At 35.2% G+C, this 14482-nt stretch overlaps 2 pseudogenes; both read right to left on the bottom strand.

Moving 5' to 3' along the window:
* Nucleotides 1-40: 40 nt before the first annotated feature.
* LOC143539217 (L-type lectin-domain containing receptor kinase IX.1 pseudogene) lies at nucleotides 41-484 on the bottom strand (annotated as a pseudogene).
* A 2556-nt stretch (nucleotides 485-3040) lies between these two features.
* On the bottom strand, nucleotides 3041-5178 carry LOC143539236 (L-type lectin-domain containing receptor kinase IX.1 pseudogene; annotated as a pseudogene).
* Nucleotides 5179-14482: the final 9304 nt, after the last annotated feature.

The following is a 14482-nucleotide window of genomic DNA, read 5'->3' as shown; positions in this document are numbered from 1 at the left end:
TGGAATTCTTATTGATACCTATGTGCTCAACCGGGGGATCTCATTCTGGGTTAACAAAAGAGTCAAACTCGATGATAATCATTTGGTTTCGTGGTGAATCGGTGTAAGTGGTGTTAAACAGGCCTAGAAAGCCACCGGCTGAGTTGGGTGGGATTTGGAAGGTGATCGGAGCAAGAAAGAAACTGAAGCCATGACCGTATAGGGACTGACCTTGCGTGTCGATGATGAAGGTGAAGTGAGTGGTGAAATCGGTGAGCTTACCCGACTTACGGTCCCATATTGGGATTGTGTCATGGTATATGGCTTGACCTACACGAGTAAGATAATTGACTTTGTTGAACTCTATGGTTCCAACTGAAGGTGTGGCATCTCCTGAATACAGTATGTTTGTTGCATCGGTCGTGAAACGATCGATCTTGAACTCTACTGATTCAGAAAATGGCAAGAAGAATAAGAACATATAGACCAAGAAAATTATAGCCATGGTTAAGCTTAATATTACACTGCTTTTGTGTTAATGACACCTTAATAAATACCTTGAAGGAATATTAAAATATTAAACTTAATTCGTTTTCTTCCAATGCTTGATCTCCAAGATTACCTACTATCATAATATTATATAAAGATTCGTGGAGATTAATGGAGTATTTTGTAATCAATAAGCAATTAAGCGCTTAAGGTCAACATTGAAAATAATTGATCTTGTCTCTTTCTTTTGTATTTTCAAGTTGTTTTTTCTGGGAATTAATATATTGCATGTCCAGCTTCAATACAAATAATCAAATCCCAAAATTTTATTTTCCAACTTAAATGTAGATAACATTGTTCAATCAAGAACTGGGAGGTTTATTTATTATGCTATAACCATGAGTTGACAAAATGAGAAGTTGTTTCAGAACGTGCTATGGGTAGTAGTCAAACACCTGGTTAATGTTGATATATATACCATAAAGAGAAAAAAACAGATGTAAATGAAAAACAAATGTTAATTTATGCAAGCCATATGAAGTCCGAGGTTGGACTATACGTACAAACGACAAACAAAAGACAGATGGCAATTGAAATTGGTCAACATCATCTTTATCTTCAAGATTATTATATTATTATTTAATATTTTTATAGGAACGAGCATGGACTTTGACAAAATTATATTAGTATACACTAAACAAATCAATAATCAATGATGACGTGCTTAAGAGAAAATTAATGTATTTTCAAATAAAAACATAAGAAACCTTTAACAGAAATTTTAAATTTGATAGATGTGTAAATAATGGAAAAGTAAAATAAATTTGACTAGAAATTCTACAAGTACTTGTTCACATGTTAAATATAAAAGGATGTTTGCCTCGGAAAATAACACGGGTAATGGTTATAATTTTCAATGGTGTAAATGGGTTATGGGTAAATGCAATATTTTTGGGTAGAAGGCGGAGATGGCTAAGCTCCTGGCATTATCGGTATCGTCTAGAAGAGTTATTTATGTAGTTTCTCAATTATGCCCTTTGTGTGGGGACATGGGTGAGATTTCGGAACACTTATTCACCTCATGTTATATAGCTATAGTGGTTTGGCAATTTGTGAGTAGTTGGTGTAAAACCAATCAAATCTTTACTTTCTTTGTTTGAGATTTGTTTGAAGTTCACAAGACGGTTCATTTAGAGAAGACCCATAAGGAAGTGGTTCATGGCCTAATGTTAATAGGATGTTGGTGCATATGAAAGGCTAGGAGTGTAGGCCAATTCACAAACAAAGGAGTCAAGGTGGCCCAATTTTTGGAAGACATAAAATCATTTGGATTTCTATGGTTTAAAAGAGGTCAAAGGACAAAACTCTTCTTAGGAAGGATTGATGTGATTTTTCATTTTTGCAAGTATGTTTTAATCTTCCTTTTCATTTTCGGTTGGCCCGACTGTTGAGTGTGCTGGTGTTTGTTAATAAAATATGCCTTTTGAAAAAAAAGAAAAAAACTTTTTAACATAGTTAAAAAGAGAAACTGGTTATAAACAGAATCAGTCAAAATCACGAAATTGTTATTATACTATGCATGATTCAAGAAAAATAGTACATATTTGCAACATAATTTATTGTAATCAAGAACTTGTTTCAAATTTGTTCATACCAGAAAGTATTCATACCTTAAGTTTCAAGCGTTAGATACAATTAATCAATAAAATATATATCATTATAAAGAAGTATATATTAATAAAAACATTCAGGACTTTATCTTAAGATAGTTGACTCGCATAAAATTTAATGTTTAGTTCGAACTCCAGGAAGCTCGCTAAAGTAAACTTTCATTTTCTCAGGTAAAATATCTAAGATTGGAACAAAAATGAAAGTTCAATGACCTGATTGGAACAAAAGTTTTTATCAATGACCTGATTGGAACAACTTTCAAAGTTGGTTACTATTCTATGGAGTAATCCCTTTCTGGTATATCATAGTTTGATACTCCGATATAATTTGAAACTTGTAAAATGGATAACCATTAAAGTCAACTTCTTTTGTTGGAGGGAGGTTATTGATAGAATCTCCACAAAAGATTCATCAGGAAAGAGAATGTGTGGACGTGGATGGAAGACTTGAGTTAATTATGCTCATTATTGTGCTCATTTGCAATCGTCGGATCATTTTCCTGTCTTTAATTTGTGGTCTGGCGAAACCAATTTGGAGGGAGCAAATCTATCGTGTACGTAGAAGATCCAACTTGAAAGGAAAATGATCTGCAAATATCATCTTCCATAATTAATGGTAATCATCTCTATAAATATTAAAATGATAACTCAAGAGATATCATATCCGCAGTGCTTTAGTTCATATGGAAAACAAGAAATGACAACGTCTTCAACAACATTGGTTGCAAGCCCTAGAACATTTTGGAGGAAGTCAAAGACAACACTTTTCTTTGGTTGAGAAATAGATAACTATAAAATATATATGCATTGTTTAGTATGGTCGATTGGTGTTTTTTATTTTTTTTTCTGTCACTCGTTTCATGAGCATGTTATTTATCTTTTGTATGCCATGAAGCACATACTTATCTTTTGGGATTAATTTGTATTATTATAAAACTAACATATTTTAGATATTTCAAATATCTTTATGATAACTCCGATATGTATGTAATTTAGACATCCCTATCTGATTATGCCTAGTATATCACCACTGGCATCTTCATTGGAACATTTGGGAGTGCACCCTCAAACTTCAGCGCCTGAACTGCCTGCCGGATCGACGGCCTAAGACTCCAGTCAGGGTGTGCACACCATAACCCCACCATCATCAAACGCTCGACTTGTTTCGAGTCCCAGTCCCTAAGCCTTTGGTCCATGCCCGAAAGCAGCTCACCTTTCCCAAGCAAATCCCAAACCCACTGAACCAACTTGAGATTAGAATCTTGGTCAACACGATCCATCACCCTTCGCCCAGTAGCAATCTCTATCGCCACCACCCCGAAGCTAAACACATCTGACCATTTGCTAGCCTTTCCTGTCGCCATGTACTCAGGAGCCAAGTAACCCATGGTTCCAGCTAAGTCAGTTATTTGTGGACTCGATCGATCATGGTCCATGAGTCGAGCCAACCCAAAATCTCCAAGTTTCACATTGAACTCCGAATCAAGCATAATGTTGCTTGATTTGATATCACGGTGCACCACACATTGCTCACATTCTTCATGCAGATACAACAACGCAAAAGCTAAACCCACAGCAATCTTATACCTCACAGCCCATTCAACGGGAGTTCTTTGACCGAAGAGGTGAGAATCCAGGCTGCCATTTGGCATAAACTGGTAAACAAGCAAGAATTGAGCTTGATCATGGCAATAACCGATGAGGCGCACCAAGTTCCGGTGTCTTAAATTGCTAATAACCTTAACTTCTGTTATGTATTCTTTCTTCCCCTGATTAGAACCTGGTGAAATTTTCTTAATGGCGACCCTGATATTTTCACGCGTTAAGTCGCCTTTGTAGACACACCCAATTCCACCCTCGCCTAACTTTCTATCATTCGAGAATTTATTGGTTGCTGCAACAAGATCGCCGTAAGAAAACTTTTTGGCACCTGCTCCTCGTTCCAAATCCAGATCGTCATTCATCGATGTCAAGGCCATTGCCTCTACATGTTTTCTTCTTTTTCTCCAGAACACAACACATGCTGCCATGGCTACAAGAGCAAGAACACCAAGAGGAACTGCTATCCACACCGCTAGTTTCGACCTCTTTGACTTATCTTTACTTTCTTCTGGCGTACTCAAACTTGAACTGAACTCCCAGGATTCTAGGATATGCCTTTCTACAGTAGCACCTGTGGAGGCTGAAAACCCGACCATTACCTGCTCAGGAAGAACTTTCCTGAGGTCAACTTGATACGAAAGATCCCCTTGAGAATCATTTCCAGCAATGTATCTCCACGTCAAGTATAAAAGCTGAGTGGTGGCTTTGTAAGATACCGTGGCTTCTCCAATATATCCACTGTGTAAGCCAGCATCCCATGGAGCGTAAATTGCGGAATGAATGGAATTTATGTTGATGCCCTCATGTTCAACTTCAGGATCCCACTCAGAGTTCACATAAGAGTCAAACTCAATGAGAATCATTTGGTTTCCGGGTGAATCGGAGTAAGTGGTATTAAACAAGCCTAGAAAGCCACCGGCTGAGTTGGTTGGGATTTGGAAGTCCACAGGGGCAAGAAAGAAAGCGAGCCCATTACCGTACGAGGATCCATCTTGTGTTTCTATTTTGAAGCTGAAGCGAGTGGTGAAGTCAGTGAGCTTACCAGACTTACGGTCCCAAATCTGTACCGTATCATAGTATATGGCTTGACCTACACGATTAAGATAATCGACTTTGTTGAACTCTATAGTTCCATCAGAAGGTATGGCATCTCCCCTATACAGGATATTTGTTGCATCTTCTTGGAAACGATCGATCTTGAAATCTAACGATTCAGAATAAGGCAACAGGAACAAGAAAGAACAGACCCAGAAAATCATAGCAACCGAAAATGTACGCACGCTATCCAAATTTAACCGGCCTTGAACATTTTATATACAATCAGTATATATACAAGATCCAGGACCATGCTGTCTTGTAGAATATTGTTGTAGCATCCGCAGCAGCAACATTATACAGCTATTTTTGCTCAATCACATTTTCTATACAACCAGTTGAGTTGATATTGTTGTAGCATCCGCAGCAGCAACATTATACGGCTATATATTCTTGCTCACTCAACAAGTGGAAGGCCGGTCTTTTAATTATTGTATGACCATGAACTGACAAAATGAGTTGGTAGAACGAAGTGATCAAAAGGTCGATAATCGATATAAACTGAGGTCAATAATTGGCAAGTTATATGTAGTGTTGGGTCATCCGCATGCATATATTATGTTGAATATCATATTAAAATATATATTACTTAAATAATAATGAAGCTTTTAAGTAAACTGATTTAAAGTGTTTACAAGTTAGGAAAATCACGAGAGCGTCAATGTTGATCAATCCATACTTTTTTTCGATCGGTGACTTTCACAGTTAAGTTATCTCAATGCGCGAACACGCCGCACCCGCCACCCCACTCAGGCCAACTATGTTGACATGATGGGGATCCACGCTGGCATCTGAGTTTGGCTTGGCGTCCCGGTAAAACCCAGTTGGCTCACCCCGCCCGAAGGCACGGCATGTTTTAATGCTCTGGTAAAATCCGGTCAGAATCAGGATTCAAACCCAGGACATCCAGGTCATCCATCATGTTCCTGCCCATTGGGGCAAGCCCCGCTGGTTTGATCAATCCATACTAATAAAATGGCCATTGAATTTCCTTTTTCTTATCTATAAAAAAATTCACCAATGAAACGTTATCCGGGATGCATGCCAAGTATATTTACAAATATGATATAACAAAAATACTCGGGTTTTATGTCAAGTTAGTCGACTCGTATGAATTTCCATGTTAAGTTCTAGCTCAAGGAAGCTCGCTCAAACAAATTTCCCTTCTAGATTTTTTCTTGTATATTATCGTTATATGTATGTATAATAGACATATATATTGGTGCTTAACTTGGTAGCTTTGTTTTTGGTATATTGTTTTGTGTGTTTGTTTAGTTTCAGCTCTTTAGTGAACTATTTTGCTCGTTTTGGCTACACAGGTTGCTATAGTTGAAAGAAATATATAAAAATAATTATAAATATATTAAAATAAATTAATAAAGAGTAAATGAGTCGAGCCCGGACCGAGCTCAAGCTTGAAATCTACTAACGAGCCTAGCTCGATCTTTTAAAATAGTGCTCGAAACGAGTCGAGCTCGAGCTCCGTGTAAATTAAATGAGCCGAGATCCAGCCTAATCGAGCTCGATCTTGGCTTGTTTGCACTCCTAATCTTCCTAGAACCACTGTAGTAGCAAGCCCGAATAAGCAAAACATTTATTGTGGTCTTACCAAACAATTTTCATTTTTCTATTACATTATCTATGTAAGATTATAAGTTTGTTTGGTCAAGACCACAATTTTCATTTCATATATAGCAAAACCATCAATTTCATAAATTAACTTGGGTAATATCATTAACTTGGGTATATATATATTACCCAAGTTAATTTTCATTTTTCTATTACATTATCTATGTAAGTTTATAAATTTGTTTGGTCAAGACCACAATAAATGTTTTGCTTATTCAGGCTTGCTACTACAGTGGTTTTAGGACGATACATAGACTCAAGGGGATTGTAAAGGACTAATAAGGCGAATAAGGTATGGTATTGCTTGAATGTTAGATTGTTTGGTATAAGCTTTAAATTCTGCTTCATTCTGCTATGGCCTTATTGAAATGAATAAATTGATGTTGTTTTCATGAGTTGTAATATTTTCTTTTTTACTTTTCTTCTCATGTTGGGGGAGGCAAAGATGAATACTCGGATGCGGTATTGATGGAAATCGCTAAAAACATTCAAGTTTTGTGGCACAAGTTATTTTCTTATGATATGTTGTATTGACAGAGGAATATTTTATATTTGTATTAACTTGGGAATATTTGTAATATTTGACTAAGGATGTCTAATTTATGAAATGGATGGTTTTGCTATATATGTATTTTATTTGTATTATGAGAATTTATTGTCGATAATGTAAATATAGTAATTATGCAAAAAAAATATTTTTTTTAAACTATATGATGACACGCATAAATGCTTGTCATATATTAGTGTCATAAAAGATTGTCAAAAACGATTGTCATTAATGCGTATCATTAAATATGACATGCAGATGCGTGTCATGTTAAATTTATGACAGAACCTTCAAAAACACGCAGATGCGTGTCATGTTCAAGTTACGACAGGGGCTTCAACGACACGCATTTGCGTGTCATCTGTATCCTTTAATGACACGCAATTTTTTCTAGTGGTGAATGCATAAAGAATGTCAACTTTGCTAAGAACATATGTGTAAGTGTGTGTCTGATAAAGTGATAAGTAGCAGATGTAATATTAATTACTCGTCATCAAGAACTACAAGGGTCCGTGTTGTAATTAATTAAAACTATATTTAGTTATGTTTTAAGCAATTTCGTAAAGTTTAGTAGGGCTGTGCAATGGTTCGGAACCGTGAGAACTGAACCGGAAACGAACCGGAACAAAAAATGAGTGAAAAATAGAACCGGAACCTATTATAGTAAACCGGTTCGGTTCCAGAACCGCTAAATCCGGTTCTCGCTAATCGGTTCTAGCTAGAACCGGTTTAATCATTTATTTATCAAATGAGTTATGCAAACTTTGCAAATTGCAAAACAAGTTTATACAATTGTATGTCTTTTTTCACGGTAAAATTAATTTAGATTACAACATGGACATCCGTTATATTTTTTAATAAAATCTAAGTGTTGAAGTTAAATAAATCATTAGCAACGATATATTAATGGAAGATCATATCATTTTATATTAAATTACCTTGATAGCTTAAATTAAAATTGACCATGGTTGCTAGTTCTTGAATGTAAAGAAATAAGATTTGAATTAAAAAATGATTGAATGGATGCCGTTACTCTATAAAAATGGGGATTGGTAAATTTATTTAAAACGCTTTGAATATTTCGGTTCTTCGGTTCCAAGTCTAGAACCGCCGGTTTTACCCAGAACAGAACCGGGAACCGTTTAATGCAAATTATGAGAACCGAGAACCGAACCAGTACACACATTAGCGGTTCTGAGGCACTGGTTCAGTTCCGGTTCTTCGGTTCTGACGGTTCTGAACCGTTTTTGCTCACCCTAAAGTTTAGAGTCTAGAGTGTCAGTGTGTAAAGTTTGTATATGATCAAAACACTTGTATGTATATGTACGACGATTAAAAGGTCATAACCTAATTCACCAAACGACGCTACTATTGGTGATGTATAAAAAGGGTCAACATCTGATTGATCATTCATTCAGTCAATTAAAATTAAATCAATAAAAGTTTGTTTGTCCATATCTATGTTTCATTTTTAATTTTTATCAATTCATTGTGCAAAGATCAGATTGAGCCAACAGTTGGCATTAGAGCAATAAGGTATTTGGATTTGATATCAAGTGAACAAACGGTGATCGACGGTGGTGTATTTCAACGATTAGATTGAAGGTTAGTCGCAATTCGGGTTTCAATTTATACAAATCAATTGTGGTTTGTGGTGGTGGTGTTGACTGTGTTTTTCGGCGAAGAAAGAACAACGGCGGCAGTGGTATATTCGGCGACACAGGGTGTTGGAAACTAAGGGCAAACACTTTTTTTGTTGTGAGTTGTGGTATTACTGTGGTAGAGGAACAACGGCGACGACTGATTGTTGCATTGTCGGTGATGCGGTTCCGGTTAAAAAGGATAGCCGAGGTGATGGTTTTTCTGGCGGAGCGAGTAACTGGTGATCAATGGCAGGGGCAATGGTGGTTTGTATTTGAATCAAAAGCCAAAGTTTTGGATCAAATCTGATCCATTCCAACAAAGTAGGAAAGTTTGTTGAAGGACCAAATTGAAAAAAGATTATCAAGGATTGGTTCGGTTTTGTTAGTACGTATAACGCGTTTTTAAGAAAATGAAGTTCAGTTCAAGAATAAACACAAAACATAATAATAAACAAAAAAACACAATGATCTTTTTCATTCACCATTGTGTGTATGTGTTTTTTTTTTCTCCTTAGAACGAGAAAGATGGTGAAAATTTTTTATCGCTTGTAAGTTTTCATAACCGAAGATTTTTCATAAATGGCGCTTTTTATAAAAGTTGTTTCAAAAATGGTATTGGTTTTTGAACTTTTTCACAAATAGTGTAACTGTGGTTTCAAACCACGGTTTGTCTTTAATTTTAGAATGTCAGAAAAAATTTTATAAAATAATACATTTTGATTAAAATAATACAAACCGTGGTTTGAAACCACGGATTGTAGCCAAATTTGTAACCTAATACCACTATTCGTGAAAGTGATGGTTTTGTTAGTCAAGCCGAGGTTTGAAACCACGGTTTGATGTTTTTTTATTACTTTTTAATAAAGATAAGTACATAAGTTTACGGGTTTTCTTACCTTTTTATCTTCATGGATAGTTTATATATTTCTATCTCTTTTGTATTTAAGTGGTTATGTGAGCTACATGCATCCAAGATTCCCATAAATAGAATTGTAAGATTAATTTGTAGTTTAGGTAAGATTATGATTCCGCTAAAAATTACAACATATCCAAACTCCCGTCATCAACAATATGTGAAGCTTCACACATTCCTTGAAACTGGTAGGATAACAACATAACCAAATTATAAGATCCTTTATGAAGGCCAATAAGACTATAAATCATAACAGCTAACTCTTCATAACACATTTTTTGACGAATAGAAATGAAGAAATTCGGGTTGATTCGTCACAAGAAACAACTCCATTCTCATAAGAAATATTACCACCCCACTAAATTCTTAGAAGAAATGGATTGAACGAAGACATTATGAATTTTTAAAAAATTGAGAATACAACTTAGATAACATTTCCTGTTAATAGTTTTTTATATGACCTATGTGCTTATACTCTATTTATAGGGTTAAGTGATAAATATTTTTAATATAGTCATGAAAGATGTTAAATTATTGAAATGATAATACAATAAAAAGTTATTGACATTGCATCACCTTGCAAAAGCTGTGACGTGAAATCTCACTGGTAAGAACTGCAATATGAAAAATCTTTCAACCATCACGTGTAAACTTTAATGAATTGAGAAGTGTTATAATCATAAAATTCAAACCTTAGTTTAAAACCACAGCTTGAGTAAAGATACAAAAAGTAAACATATACATATACATATATTTCTCGGCATTTAAAAAATATAAGTTCAAACCGTGGTTTCAAACCACAACTTGACTAATAAGCAAAACCATCACTTCTTCCTAGGTGGTATTAGATTATTATTTTATGCAATCCGCTATTTTAAACCACGGCTTGCATTATTTTAATCAAAATATTGTTTTATGTAATTCACATCTGACACACTCTAAAAAATACATACCCAAACCGTGGTTTTACACCATTTTTGAAATACCTCTCAAAATCATACCATTTGTGAAACAAATATAACAAAGACACTAATTTTGAAAAATTTTCTTTCATAACCCCATTTTAAATCCTTATTATATTTTTGGGGGGTAGCATGTTACTAGTTTTCATCGATAGTTATGTTATCAAGTTTCAAACTGATTCGCGCTTGTGTCGAACATGTTAATATTATCTTATTATCTTTCTATATCGTCTATGATTATCATACATGTATTATGTGCAATGTTTATCATTTTATGGTTGGTACATCAAACATCGAAGTTACCTACGCCGCCTATATCATGTCTCGGTTGGACTAAATGGCAGTTATCATTCCCCCGGTTCCACAACTGTGGTCAGGAGAGTGGGGTGCTATTTACATATTTGTTATCATTTACGTTACGAACGGTATTATTGCATGGGACATGTGAATCGAGTAAGTTTTGTATTATATATATATAGGTATTGGATCATTTCAGAAGTTTTTTTACAGTGAGAAGTGCGAGAAGTGAAGGTGTAACTCCATTAATCCCTAATTTCACTCAATTTCTTATGTGTAGGTGCGTTGTGTAGGTGCATATGTATGTGTGTAGGTACGTATGTTTGTATATGTGTACGTATGTTTGTATATGTGTATGTATGTTTATATGTGTGTAGGTACATAGGTTTGAATGCGGCTCAGTACATTTATATGTTTGTAGGGAGGTTTGAATGTGTAATTAAGACATAAATACAACCAACCTACCTATATGTATGTAACATCATATGAAAGGGAGTGAAATTAGGGATTAATGGAGTTATACCTTCACTTCTCGCACTTCTCGCTGTAATATCATTTCTCGCAAGATTCATCCCCCCATATATATATATATATATATATATATATATATATATATATATATATATATAAACTTATGAATTTTCACCAACTTAAATGTTGACAAAATATATTATTTTCAATGTGCTACAAGTTGAATCGATGGCGTGCTAATGACGAAGATCACTAGTATACCTTATTTTATTTAAATAAAGAACTTTTTGTTATTCGATGAAGTGTATACAATTGTGTACTTGTGATGTTATGAAATGAAATACCCAAAATAAGCGTTTATGAAAATGTTTTTCAGGTTTTAGGTGTCATTTGCAAGAAATTTCCAAAATAGGTATTATAATCTAGTCGTGACGAGTAGTTTGTATAACCAATTAAAACTTGACATGTGTCTTTAAACTAACCGTAACGAGCAGATTTACTAACAATTTACTCATTACAACTAAATAAGTTTTATGCCTCGTAATCAACTCCCACGAGTAATTCATAAGTTCTTTAGTCGCGACGAGTAGATTGTAAGGTTAAACTAGTCGCGACGAGTTAACTACTAATAAACTAATCGTGTATGGAATGTAAACCAGGTAAACTAGTCGTCGCGACTAAAGAACTTATAAACTACTCGTGGGCGTTGATTACAAGGCATGAACTTATTTAGTTGTGACGAGTAAATGGTTAGCAAATCTGCTCGTTACGATTAGTTTAAAGACATGTGCCAAGTTTTAATTGGTTATACAAACTACTCGTCACGACTAGATTCTAATACATATTTTGGGAATTTCTTGCATATAGCACCTAAAACCTGAAAAACCTTTTCATAAACACTTATTTTGGGAATTTTCCCATATAATTATTGTCACTTTAATAGTGTTACGAACTTATGAGTGATCTGTACGTTGCACCCGGGCGTATTCCGTTTAATGTTGGGGTGTTACACTAGGAAACTACAAACATTGGTCGACATGCATAAAATTGTATCTTCAAGGTCAAGATCTTTGGCAGGTAATGAACAGCATCGAGACGAGACAACCCACAAACACTATAAACAGTGTTATCGGTAAGTGGTTGGTGAAAGCGGGTCGGCGATGTTTATCATCAAGACAATGACGATGATGATGTTTTTTTATCACATTCAAGAAATCGAATACCCAGAGCATGCATGAGATACGCTGGAGACCTTATTCACGAAGAAGCACGATGCTCGATTGCAACTAGCAAATGTGATTTGATGACAGTTTCCCAATGTGTCTTCCAATTTCACAATATTTTCGTAAGGTCAAGAATTTGTGTCGCTAAATTGGAGAACTTGATCCACAGTCTCGGGTTAGTGATTCTCATAATAAACGGATACTCATCGACGGTTTAAGGAGTATCATAGCTTTGTTACCGCTATCAAAGGGTGGGCGACCCAAGCAAGTATTAAAGATTTTGAAAATATCGTTTCCGGGCAAGAAATCTTAGCAAAATAGTTAGTCGGTGTGTCAATTAAAGCCGAGAGTGAAGCCTTGTATGCCTGAATGGAGGAGAAGCACCGGTTCAACAAAAATAAGAACCGTTATGGCGAGAAAGGAAAGAGTAAGTACCGAGAGACGAGAAATGAGACCAATCAAAGAAGAAAGAATGGAATTGAAAGGGTCGAGACGACAACTTTGAAGAAGATTCATCAGATGAAGAGAAACAAGAACAAGAATCAATGTACCAACCGAAGAAAATTTCGTATAGGTGCCATAACTGTGGACAAAGAGGGCATATGGTGAAAGATTGTCGAGAACCTATGGAGGAAGGTAATACAGTTGTTGTTAAAGAATAAGAACAGTGGGAAGTGGAGGCTAATGGCCAAGGTTCAAGAAGAATATGCATTTACAACCATCAGAAATTCAAACCTAACCTGGTAGAATAATTGTTTGAAGTACGCTCATGTTGGTGGACAAGTCCGGAAGTTGTGCCAGAGCGAATCAATTGAAGGCAACCTTGGAATTATCTACTGTTATTTTGTGTCTAGATGATGAGGAAACTGTGGTTGAAGAAGAAAATACGGTTGATCAAGACATAATCATGACAGTAACCATACAAGACGAGAATGAAACCGTGTTGGGTGAAGTGCACAAGGAGATATTTCCATCTCATGTTACGGGTTGTCATGGTGGAACAGAAAAGGTTGAAGATTAACAAACTAACAAAGTTGACGTTGGAGTTTGCATGAGGTTCATGCAAAGTTTGGGGATCAGAATGAACGAACGAATGGAGTTAAGTTCAAGGGGGAGCATGCATCAAGTGAAGATGGAAGAATTTCTTTGAGTACCATGATAGTTAGTCATAAGATTGAGAAAGCAAAAGTTGTATCATACCTGAAACCGGGTGATGCAGTTCTAAACAATGGTAATCTCGAAACTAGCTCAGTTGTTAACAGGAAAAGGAATCCTGCATGTAGTGTGAAAAGGTTAAATTCAAGAATCAAGCTTAAAGAGGTGCGAGCTTTACAAGGTGTGAAAGATCTTGAAAGAACAATGGAAATTGTTTTTGAGAGGGGCTGTAAAACTTGGTGCAACATCAACTTGAAGGATCCAAATGGTTAATACGAAAAGTATAAGGGTGATACGGAAGATCACGATTGGCGGTTTTGTGGAGATCTAAAGTTCATGGATCAAGGTGAATAACTTGGTGTTAAAATTATCTTTTTTTATTTATTATTAAATAAAGTAAAAGTCTAGTTTGATTATGTTTCTTAGTTTGAGTAGGATTAGAATTATAGGTGTTACCATAAAAAATTTTATTTTTAATTTGTAGTGTGTATTCCAATCTTTTTTCTTATTAATAAAATGAGTCGCATGAGGTTTATGCAATATCGTGTTTGATAATCTTGATTTACTTGTTTAAGGTTTAACAGAAACATGTCATACAAATGCATTGTTAATTTATAGTGTTTGATTGGTGTAATTTATCCGCTGTCGTGGGTTTTGTGTCTTCATGCGCCTGTACCTTGTGTTATTAATCCTTTATATGATATGAAGCACAATTAAACTTATTTTTTGGGATTTATATTATTATAAAACATACATATTTTAGATATATATTTCAAATATTTTAACGATAACGCTGACATATATGCA

Source organism: Bidens hawaiensis, unplaced genomic scaffold (assembly GCF_021521415.1).
Source record: "Bidens hawaiensis isolate Kalapana, Puna unplaced genomic scaffold, B.hawaiensis_p1.1 tig00011830_1, whole genome shotgun sequence".
NCBI lineage: Eukaryota > Viridiplantae > Streptophyta > Magnoliopsida > Asterales > Asteraceae > Bidens > Bidens hawaiensis.
This window is presented reverse-complemented; position numbering and strand designations above follow the sequence as displayed.